The sequence below is a fragment of the Artibeus jamaicensis genome, unplaced genomic scaffold (assembly GCF_021234435.1).
Source record: "Artibeus jamaicensis isolate MK-2021 breed Jamaican fruit bat unplaced genomic scaffold, CSHL_Jam_final scaffold_2375, whole genome shotgun sequence".
NCBI classification, from domain to species: Eukaryota; Metazoa; Chordata; class Mammalia; order Chiroptera; family Phyllostomidae; genus Artibeus; species Artibeus jamaicensis.
The window spans coordinates 544,104-556,153 of record NW_026522032.1 but is presented as its reverse complement, the minus strand read 5'-3'; the positions used below and the strand labels follow the sequence as shown (position 1 = coordinate 556,153).

General features: G+C 39.8%; 1 non-coding gene and 1 pseudogene across 1 annotated transcript; one reads left to right on the top strand and one right to left on the bottom strand.

The window, feature by feature from the left end:
• Positions 1–3,217, top strand: part of LOC119035374 (heterogeneous nuclear ribonucleoprotein A/B-like) — a 38,517-nt pseudogene extending 35,300 nt beyond the window's left edge.
• A 7,906-nt stretch (positions 3,218–11,123) lies between these two features.
• LOC119035402 (U6 spliceosomal RNA) lies at positions 11,124–11,230 on the bottom strand. The gene has a single exon (XR_005079788.1). It is a non-coding gene; the product is annotated as a U6 spliceosomal RNA (small nuclear RNA).
• Between the last annotated feature and the right edge of the window lie 820 nt (positions 11,231–12,050).

Sequence of the window (12,050 nt, the reverse complement as noted above, 5' to 3'; positions counted from 1 at the left end):
AAGTTTGGTTCCTGGTCAGGGCACATACTTAGGTTGCGGGTTCAATTCCTGGTCTGGGTGCATACAATCCCTAGTGTGGGCACATACAGGGGGTAACCAATAGATGCATAATGCTTCTCTCTTGCAGTGATGTTTCTCTCTCTCCCTTCCTCTCTCTCTAAAAGCAATGAAAAAAAAAATGTCCTTAGGTGTGAATTAAAAAAAACACTATGAGGCATACCAAAAGACAAAAAAATACAGTTTAAAGAGGTAATGCAAACATCAGAACCAGAACCAGATATGCCAGATGTTGGAATTATCAGACCATGAGTTTAAAACAACTATGATTGCCCTGGCTGGTATGGCTCAGTTGGTTGGAGCATCTTCTTGTACCCAAAGGATTGTGGGTTCAATTCCCAGTCAAGGCATATACCTAGGTTGTGGGTTAAATCTCTGGTCTGGGGATGGGCACATGCAACTGCCTCCCACCCCATCCAGGTGCAGATCCACAATCTAGGCGTGTATAGGAGGCAACCAATTGATGCTTTTCTCTCCCATGGATGTTTTTCTCTCTCTTCCTTCTTCTCATTCTAAAAGCAATGAAAAAATGTCCTCAAGTGAGGATAAAAAAATAAAACAACTATAATTAACATGTTAGGGGTTCTAACGTAAAAAAGTAGATAATATGCCCCTGGCTAGTGTAGCTCAGTGGATTGAGCACGGGCCTTCAAACCAGACAATCGTGGTTCGATTCCCAGTCAGGGCACATGCCTGGGTTGCAGGCCGGTTCCCTGCAGGCCAGTTCCCAGCAGGGGACACACGAAAGGCAACCATACATTGATGTTTCTCTCCTTCTCTCCTTCCCCTCCCCTCTAAAGATAAATAAATAAATAAATAAATAAATAATATTTTTTAAAAAGGTAGATAATATGCAAGAACAGATGAATAATTTAATAAGAGACATGGAGATTCTAAGAAAGAATAAAAAAAATTACTAGAGATAAAAAAAAAACAGTAACAAATTAAGAATGCCTTTGACAGGCTCACTAGTACACTGGACATTGGTAAGGAAAGAATCTCTCGCCTTAAAGAAATATCAATAGATACCTCAAAAAAATTAAAAGCAAAGTGGAAAAGACTGAAAAAACAAGCCATAACAGCCTATGGAATAACTGTGGGTCAAAAAATGTGTAATATATGCATAATGGAAATACCAGAAGAAGAAAAAGGAACAGAAGAATTTTTTTTATTTTTGAATGTACTAAAAATATTTTTATTGTTGTTCAATTACAGTGGTCCCCAGTTTCCCCATTGGTCTCCCCTGCCCCCACCTCCCACCCTCCATCCTTCCCCCCTGTTGTCTTTGTCCACGGGTCTTTTATACACGTTCCTTGACTTGACCCTTCCACTCCTTTCCCCCGTTACTCCCAGTAATGTCACCTATAAGTGCAACCTAATCAACAAAACAAGTAAGCAAAATAGAACCAGAGACATGGAAATAAAGAAATTTTTCTTATTTTTAGTTGAGCTAACAGATAAGAATTTGTTCAAGATACAAATACAGCAACAATGTATTCAATTATGTACGCTTCTGTGTGTGTATGTATGGATGCGAAATGAATGACAGAAGGGAGGAGTTAGGACTATTTTGTTATTATAAGGCACTCATACTACCTGGGAAGCAGTATAGTTTTATCTGAAAAGTGGACTTGGATTAGCTGTAAGTGTATATTGAAAACCACTAGAAAAACACCAAAAAAGGTGTTTTCACCTTTAATCAATATGCTAAGAAAGAGACAAAATGGAATCACATAAAGCTCAATTAAAACCACAAAAGACAGATATTCCAGGAAGGCTCTTGGTCAGTGGGCTCAGCTGTGTACTCACAGCAGTAATATGGTAGAGCACACCTGTTCACAGCGCCTGTCAGGGGATGGAGGCGAGGCCAGGTAGCGTGAGCCTGGGTGCAGCAGTGGATGCTGGGCATCTTCCAGGCAGGTAGGGATGAGAAGGACTCCTGGCCAGGAGACTCCCCACACCTGGCCTGGCCTGTGGAAAACAAATGAGGAGCACCCCACCCTGACTAGTATGATTCAAGCGCCAACCCAGCTCCCCCAAACCAAAAGGTCTCAGGTAAGATCCCCCAGTCAGGGCATATGCCTGTGTTGCAGGCAGGTTCCCAGTTGGGGGCGCACAAGAGGTTACCCATCAATATTTCACACATCGATGTTTCTCTTCCTCTCTTTCTCCCTCCCTTCCCCCTCTCTAAAAAGAAATAAAATTATTTTTAAAAAAACAAATGAGCACCCTATGGAGGTGATAGGCACCAATGGGCATAAGGATCCCCAATGAGGAAGGGAGATAAGTGACTATCCATGCAGGTGACCAGAAAGGTGCCAAGGGCAACCAGATCAACACCAGGAACAACATGAGAGGACACAGAAAAAATATTCTTTTTTTTTTTTAGAAAAAATATTCTTGGTTGGCCTGAGCTGGGTTACCAGTACAAAGGACCTAAGGGATTATTTTGCCAAATTTGGAGAGGTCATTGACTGTACAATAAATCCCAACACTGGCCCATCAAGAGGGTTTGGGTTTACCCTGTTCAAAGATGCAGCCAGTGTGGAGAAGATCCTAGACCAGAAGGAGCACAGGCTGGATGGCCGTGTCATTGACCACAAAAAGGCCATGACCATGAAGAAGGACCTAGTAAAGACAATTTCTGTCTGTGGTGTCTGAATCTGAAAGCCACTGAGAGGATCAGAGAATATTTGGCTCACTTTGGGGAGATGAAGGCCATTGAGCTTCCAATGGATCTAAAGTCAAACAAAACACAAGACTTTGTTTTCTTCACCTTTAAAGAAGAGGAACCTGTGAAGAAGGCACTAGAGAAAAAGTTCCATGACATCAGTGGAGATAAGTATGACATGAAAGTGCCCGAGGACAAAGAGGTCTATCAAGAGCAGCAGTGTGTCTCTAGAGACTGCAGGAGCTGCAACTGGGGGAACAGAGGTAGCAGTGCTAGGCACCAAAGTGGAGGAGGTGAGAGTCAGAGTTGGAATCAAGGCTTCTACTCCTCAGGAGGACAATAGCGGCTATGACTATTCACCCTGTGGCTATCATGGCTATAGTTCGGGCTACAAGTACAGTCAGGGTAGCACGAATTTCTGGGAAAAGCCAGCAACATGGTGGCCATTACAATAACTACAAGTACCACACTGAGGGAGTCCTGGACTGAGCACATATACTTTGTCTGGATAGCGAGTGAACACACACAGACAATTATGTAGCGAATTTAACTTGGTATACTTTCTTTTTTTTAATATTTTATTATTTATTTATCTTTAGAGGGGAAGGGGGGGAAGGAGAGAGGGAGAGAAACATCAATGTATGGTTGCCTTTTGTGCATCCCCTGCTGGGAACTGGCCTGCAGGGAACCGGCCTGCAACCCAGGCATGTGCCCTGACTGGGAATCGAACCACAATCGTGTGGTTCGCAGGCCCGCACTCAATCCACTGAGCTACACCAGCCAGGGCTACTTTCTTTTTTTAAATAAAGATTTTATTTATTTATTTTTAGAGATGGGAAGGGAAGCAGAAAGAGAGGGAGAGAAACATCCATGTGTGGTTGCCTCCCATGCATCCCCCACTGGGAACCTGGCCCACAACCCAGGCATGTGCCCTGACTGGGAGTAGAACTAGCAACCCTTTGGTTGGTAGGCCAGCACTCAATCCACTGAGCCACACCAGCTAGAGTTCACTTGGTATACTTTCTATGAACTGTCCCAAATGCATTTATTTACCCCCAACCCCAGAAATCACTCCTTTGTTTACTATTTCCAGAGCTCTGATTCTTTTAGGCAACATGTGATATCTCAGCAGCCAGAGCAGCACTGTGAGCTGATTTCATTATGGGGTTACCCAGAACCAGATGGGAAGGTCTGCTTTTCGCTGCCTCCTTGCAGACTGGACCTGTGGACCCTGGTTGTAAAGAGATCTATCTTAAAAAATCAGTGTCAATTTTTTTCCACCTTTTACTTTTATATTGTCTGTGTCATACATCTCTTATAATAGAAGAAGTGTTAATTTTACTTTACTTTGTTGTACCTTTGGGAATTTAATGTATTGTAAGGTATCTGGGTTTTGCCACAACATGGATAACACTAATTTGAAAGAATATATGCACCCCATATGGTCACTGCAGCATAATTTACAACAGTTAAGATATAGAAGGAACCCAAGTGCCCATCAGTAAATGAGTGGATAAAAAGCTGTGGCACATTTACACAATGGAATATTACTCAACCATAAAAAGAATGAAATCTTACCATTTGTGACAGCGTAGATAGACCTAGATGGTATTATGCTCAGTGAGATAAATCACATAATTTGATGCTTTGCTTTAGGCATGCACATGTTAAGTATTATTATGTCTTCTTGGAGAAGTGACCCTTCTATCATTACGGAATGCTCTTCTTTATCCTTGATAACTTTCTTTGCTTTGAATTCTGCATAGAGAAATAGATGAATCCAGTATCTTAGCTGGAGACTTCAACATGAGTCTATCCAAAATGGAGATATCCAGCAGTCAGAAACCAGTAAGAAGCCCTGGCTGGTGTGGCTCAGTGGATCGAGTGCTGGCCTGAAAACCAAGGGGTTAGCAATTTAATTCCCAGTCAGGGCACATGCCTGGGTTGTGGGCCAGGTCCCTGGTAGGGGGTGTGCAACAGGCAACCACATACTGATTTCTCTCCCTCTCTTTCTCCCTCCCTTCCCCTTCTATAAAAATAAAAAAAGATTTTTTAAAGAAATAAAACCAGTAAGTTCATAGTTGAATTTAACATCAACTGGATGTAATTGACATCTATAGTTTACTTCATCTAACCATAGCAAAAATACAGATTCTTCTCAAGCTCACATGGAACATTCATTAGAAATGATAAAATGCTGGGCCATAAAACATACCTTGACAATACTATTTTAAACAACAGAAATGAACCCTGGCCAGTGTGGCACAGTTGCTTGGAGCATTGTCCCAAAAACCAAAAGGTTGTGGGTTCAATTCTTGATCAAGGCATATGCCTACATTGCAGGTTTGGCCCTCAGTTGGAGCACAAACAAGAGGCAACCAATTGATCGATATTCCTCTCTCACATCAAGGTTGCTCTCCCTTTCTCTCTCCCTCCTTTCCCTTCTCTCTAAAATCAATAAGCATGCCCTCAGGTGAGCATTAAAAAAAGAAAAAAAGAAAAAAAGAAATGCCCTAGCTGGTTCGATTTCTGGGTCAGGCCACATGCCTGGGTTGTAGGCCAGTACAAGAGTCATCCACACATTGATATTTCTCTCCCTCTCTTTTTCCCTCCCTTTTCCTCTGTCTATAAATAAATATATAAAATATTTTTTAAAGATGTGAAAAAGAAATGATACAATTTCTGCTCTCAGACCACAGTGAAATTAAACCAGAAATCAATAGCAAACAGATAACTGGAAAATCTCAAAATATATGATGGCGAAACAACACACTTCTAAATAACACACATGTCAAGGAAGAAATCTCAAGAGAAATTTAAAAAAATTAAACATTTTGACTAAACAAAAATGGTAATGGAACTTCTCAAAAATTTTGGGGGTGCAGCAGAAGCACTGTTTAGAGGGAGGTTAATAGCATTGAATGCTTACGTTAGAAAAGAAGACCTAAAATAACCTAAGTTTCCACCTTAGAAAACAAGAAAAAACGAGCAAATTAAATCCAAAGTAAGTGGAAGAAATATACAATCCTACTAACCAATATCCTCCAAATAAATTTAACTTAAAAATTTAATAAAAATAATAAGAATTAAAGCAGAAATCAGTGAAACTGAAAACAGGAAATTGGTAGAGAAAAAACAATGAAACCAAAACCTGCTTCCTTGAGAAGATCAATATATTGAATTATACAATTGAATTGTACACTTTAAATGGGTGAATTGTGTGGTGTGTGAATTACACTTCAATAAATCTGTTTTTAAAAATCAGATCACAACGATATTAACAGTAAAACGATCAGTGGCTGCTAGGGGCTAGGGATTAGAGGCGGATAAGTAGGCAAAGCACAGAAGATTTTTAGGGTGGTGAAATTATTCTGTGTGATACTATAATAGTGGATACTATAATGGTGAATGTCATTATACATTCATAAAAACCTGTAGAATGTACACCACCAATAGTGACCCCTAATGTAAACTCTGGATTTTGGGTGATTATGATCTGTTGATATAGGCTCATTGGTTATATCAAATGTACAGGATGGTGCAGGATTTTGATCGTGGGGGAGGCTGTGCATGTGTGGGGTCAATGCGTGTACCAGAACACTATGTACTTTCTGTTCAATTTTGCTGTGAACTGCTTTAAAAAATAAAGTATTTAAAAGGAAAAAACATGTCTTAAATCAGAGACTCTTCGAGCAGAATATGAAATAACAACAACAAAAAGTCCTGTACCTTTAACCTTTTTCTTCTATGGCTCCTTTTAAAGCCTAACAAAACTAGGTCCATATAAAAAGCTATCTTGACTGAGAAGCTTATCTCCTCCTCCTTAACTTAAATAGGTGGGCCAGAGAGCCTCATTAAGACCTCTATTTTAGGATCCCTGTGACACTTCAACTGCAGGCATTCTGCTTCCCTCTACCCAGACAAAGGACCTAAATGAATTAGATCCAAAAGGTGATCTGCACTATGGAAAATTCTTTATCTTTTATCCTCTTACCATCCTCTATTTTCACCTAGCAGGGCTGGTCTACCTGAACTGTCCATCATTTTGCCATCTTCTCCAACAAAATTCAAGATCCAAGTTAAAGGAATGAAAATATCATAGACACTCATGGTAACTCAAACTACAAATACTAATGTTAAAAGCATTATTCTGGCCATGCCACCAGCTGGGGCGAGCGAGAGGCAACCAATTGATTTTTCTCTCTCGCATCGAAGTGTGTCCCCCTCTCTTTCTCCTCCCTTCTCTGCTTTCTAAAAATAAATAAATAAAATCTTTAAAAAGCATTATTCTGGCAGGAAAGTGTATAGAAAGACCTAATTTGTTACAAACTCAGGGAGCAATGGAAATTACCCTCCTTCAAAATGGCCTAATTAGCACTCATTGTAGCCCAATCTCCAAGAGGTTCTAATCCCGAAACTCTGAGCTGCAAGCTGCTCTGACAAGAAATAGCTAATTGCATACCTACCTGTGAAGAATAATCCATCACATTATTGAACATCCATCTCATTAACTCTCCCTTCCACCACCTAATAATAGTGACTATATATTGAGCTCCAAGTATATGCCAGGCATCATGCTATATACTTTAGAGTTTTTTCATTCAATTCTTATAATAACCATATAAGTCTCATTAATTTATTTGATGGGTAAAGAAACAGGTTTGGGGCAGATAAGTAATTTCCCCATTGATCACACAGCTAGTAAGTGAAAGCCAGTGTTCATTCTCTTAACTATTAAATATTAAAGAAATATTTAAAATATGACCATCATCTAGATATAGGTAATATTTCATTTGTAAAAGATACTTCATTACACTTAAATTTCTATCTATTTTAACTTCAAAGCATACTTCCTTCCTTTTAATCTTGCCTTCACAGATATTTTTATTGCAGTTCAGTCTAAGTTTCTTCATTCTTGAAGTCAAGCCAGGTCACAAAACAGACTTCATTCTTCCAGTGTTTATATTTCATGGATACCACTCTACTGAGATTTAATGTAACCTCTGAGGTTCTCTTCACCCCCATTTTGCTGCTTAAGGCTCGAGCCTGAACTCCTCCTTAGTGTCTAAGAATCATATCTATATTTTTCTGTTTTTCATATCTATATTTTTCTATATTCACCTTCTTTGCTTGTTTTCCTTTCTTGTTCTTTTGTAGAGAACAAGAAACTAGTCCATAGGGACTACTTACCTGGCCAGACCAGAATGATACAGATTGCTCCATGAACTGGAATTCTAACAGCCTAAGAGCTCAATATCCCATGTCACAAAGGATTTAGAGGACTATACAAGCATAGTTTTTGTGTGATCTCTTTTCTGATGGCTGCTAGAATGCCAAAAAAAGAAATATTACATTTATAAGAGTAGCCACTAAGCACATTCATATTATTACAGTAGAAATCAATATAAGTCCCCAGAGTGATCACAAGTATTTTTCTGCTGTTATCAACCAATACCAAAAAGACAGCATTAATATAAAAACTGCTAGCTCTAAGGCTCTTTGCCAGCTAATCAACTTCCTACTTCCATCCCATTGCCAGCACTTATGCACCTCTGTATCCAATTAGGCCAATGTTCTTTCAGTTTACAATAAATGATAGCTAGAACTGAAAATGTGCCATATTACTGTCACAGCAGTTAATCTTCAGGTTTTTAAGACAGAGCTTTACATCTCTAATTCAGGCTCATTTCTGCTTTACCTTTCCTCTTCTATTCTTCTAGCTACATATCTTACTTACACATAGAATCATGTCAAATAGAGTCAGGGTGACTGAGATCAAAACCCTCATACTGAAGCAGATCCTAGGCAGTCCTCTATATATTGTAGATTGCAGGTGGTTTTGGAAAAGAGTAGAAAAATATTATTCCCAAAAGTCAATAGATTTTTAAAGCTCCAATTTTCTAATTACAGAAAGGCCAAAATTCATCCCGTCTACTGAATACATCCCCATCAAAATGGTGATCTATACATAACTTCAATCCCAATGGTATCATTAATAACATACTAATTATACACCAATCTCACATTTGTCATAGTCAAAGTATTCCAAAACTGTCAAATTGTTTCCCAGTTACCAATACCAGTTCCAAAATTTCCCTAATGTCTAAACAAAATCAGTTCAGTTTCCTTAGCATATCATCTAACAAAATTTTAAAAATAATAGCTCTAGTTATATTCCAGTTTCAAACTAACCACATAGATTCCAATAACCTATTATACCTCTACTTGCACCCTATGCTTAAGTGAAAAAAAAAACACCTATCCACCATTTCCTAAAACTTTCCTGCTTTTGGTATTGCTCATCCATTCAGCCACTATCACCTCTCCTCACCTCTCCTTAACACTGCATGTCCCAAACTCTACTGTTTCCTTTGCAGAGCTCTTAATTGGTGTTTGTTTATTTCCTTTACTCAGCTCTCCCCATAAATCAAAATTAGGTTAGCATCTTCTTCATTGGATTCTCCAAGTATTATTTTACTATCTTCCCTCAACAGCCTGCCTTTTTTCAAAGTTCATGCTACACAATTTCATCACCCACTCAGTGTTACTCGTCAATTTCTTCCCTACCTTCACTGAAGACTTGGGAACAACTGTTTGCCTTTCTTCTTTCATCCTGAAAGCCTTCATCATCCCCCTTGATGATCTACCACCCAAATCTCACAGCTCCTTGACAAATCTGATTTGAATTTTTAAAATTTATTTAATTATTGTTCAGTACAGTTTTCTGTTTTTTACTCCCATCCCAGCCTACCCCTCCCAGTGCTCCCCACCTCCCTCCCATTGCCACCCCTCTTAGTTGTTGTCCATGTGTCCTTTATACTAGTTCCTGTAAATCCTTCCCCCTTTTTCCCCTGAAATTCCCTCCCCTCTCCCCGCTGGTCACTGATTTGAATTTCAACTCAGCTCCATTTCAACTGTCCCTTTCTGTAGTGACAACTGTAATGGCTCTACCTCCAAAACCAAACACAGAATCCACTCTCTGAATTCCTAGTCTTTCTACATCTCCTGCACCTTATGTTCCTTGAATTTTCCCTTCAACTTCCTCAAGGCCTTGAATTTATCAAGCCTCTCACCTATGTCCCAAGAACACCATGTCCCTGTTGCCTTTACCTCTTCCTCTACCCAGGAAAAGTTCCATGGACAGTGAGACTTCAATGACAGTAGCCAGCACCCTTCATTCTCCTATCCCCTTGATTTTCTGTCATCTTTGTACTGCCAATCCCACCTGCAAATCAACCCAACTCTTTCTATTTTTCCACTCCTATTTATAAATTACAAAGCACTACTGAGTAAAATCCTACACTACTGACCACCAGTTTCCCCTCCACCCAACTGATCTTCCACTGCTACCAGAATAATATTTTAAAACATAAATTAAGCAGCACTTTAGGAAGGGCAGAGTGAGGGTCTCAGTAAGTCCTCTCCCCCAAAACAAAATGATATAACTGCATAATACTGTCAAAAACAACCATTTCAGGACTATGGAAATAAGCCAAAATTAAACAATGCAGTAAGTAGTGTTTAAGAAAACCTACTGAACTTTGGGTAAGAACAGTGGGAATCTATGGTGTTTTAGCTTGGGGCTGTTCATGTCCCTTCTGAATTCACGTCCACTGGAGCTGATTTTACAAGGACAGGGCAGGGCAAAGTCCTAAAAACCAACAACTTGGCTGCTGGACTGGAATTACTTGTTTAGGAATGAGCACAAAAAGTCCCATGCCCAGGGGTGTTGAAAATAATAGCAAACTCCTTAGATCAGGGAAAATCAACATCAGTTACCTGAGGTCACAATAATGCTCAGGGCAGGCAACAGAACAAGCCTGTTAAAATTCAGCAGAGAGATCAAGAAAATAAGACAGGTCTAGGGGGACTTGATCAGCTCCATCCTTATTCTTGGTGGTCTAGAAGACTCTGCATACATGCAAGGCTGCAGTCAATCACAGGGTACTCGAGAGTGCCCTAGCCACCTCCATTTTCCTGGCTGAATGTAAAGACCTACACAGATATAGAGGAGACATGAGAAGGCCTAGCAGAAAGTAAAAATAAGGAGAAACTTGTAAACTCCCTGAACTTTTTGAATATGCTTCCCAACTCACACACAATTCCATCGGCAAAGGATGGAAGACAACACTGGCCGAAGGTGTCCCTTAAAGGATAACCTCTACCAAATGACTGACTGCTCACTGAGCTATCCTGACCCAGGTGTGACACCTAGGAAGCAAGGCTTCCCAGAAATTAAAAGAATTTGTGAAAAGCAAAGCAGAAACTTCAATGGGCTACACACTGAAGAAGAGACAGAATCTACAGAATTAATCCAGGCAAGTCACTAAACAAATTTAGAAAAGCAAGAAAACTACAAAAATCTCTGGGGATAGGAGGGTGGGGATCAGTTGAACTTAACCTTCTTCCCCCCACAAATTTGGGTATCATCCTTGCACAGGGACCATGCTAATCTTCTCTGTATTGTCTCAATTTTAGTACATGTGCTGCCAAAGCAAGCACCTGAGCTTAACCTTTTGAGGAACTACTGTTTTCCAAAGTGGTATACCCACTAGGATGGCTATGATTAAAAAAGACATTAGACAGTAAACAAGTGTTGACAAAGGTGTGGAGAAAACGAGAACCCTCACCCACTTCTGGAGGGAATGTAAAATGGTGCGGCTGCTTTGGAAAACAGCGTGACAGTTTCTCAAAAGGTTAAACACAGACTTAACTACCATATCACTATAAACAAAAAAGGGGGTTCTATAATAAATCTAACCACAAGTAACCTCACAGAACGATTGAATCATAAATTCCTAACTGGATGGGTCATGGTGGATAGTCAAGTCCCAGGTACATGAAAAGTTTATCTTTAACATAAGCAAACCCTATCCATTGTTTTTGTGCACTAGGTTAACACATCTTTGAAATTCCTCTTTTCAGACCCCTTGGAAGGGTAACCACCCTCAAGATAGCACATACTGTTGTTACTTATCCTGTAATACGACCATAGAGCTTTTCCTGCCTAGCTTTCTCCCATGCTCATCTTTCTTAAGGTCCATCCTTAATTCCAAAGGTATAAAAGTGTCATTCTTCAAAATGCTCAATATCGTTAGCTATCGGAGAGATGCAAATTAAAACCACAATGAGATACCACTTTATACCAGTCAGGATGGCTATCATAAACAAAGCAACCAACAACAAATGTTGGAGAGGTTGTGGGGAAAGGGGGACCTTAGTTCACTATTGGTGGGATTGCAGACTGGTACAACCATTATGGAAAACAGTATGGAATTTTCTCAGAAAAATAAAAATCAACCTGCCTTTTGATCCAGCAATT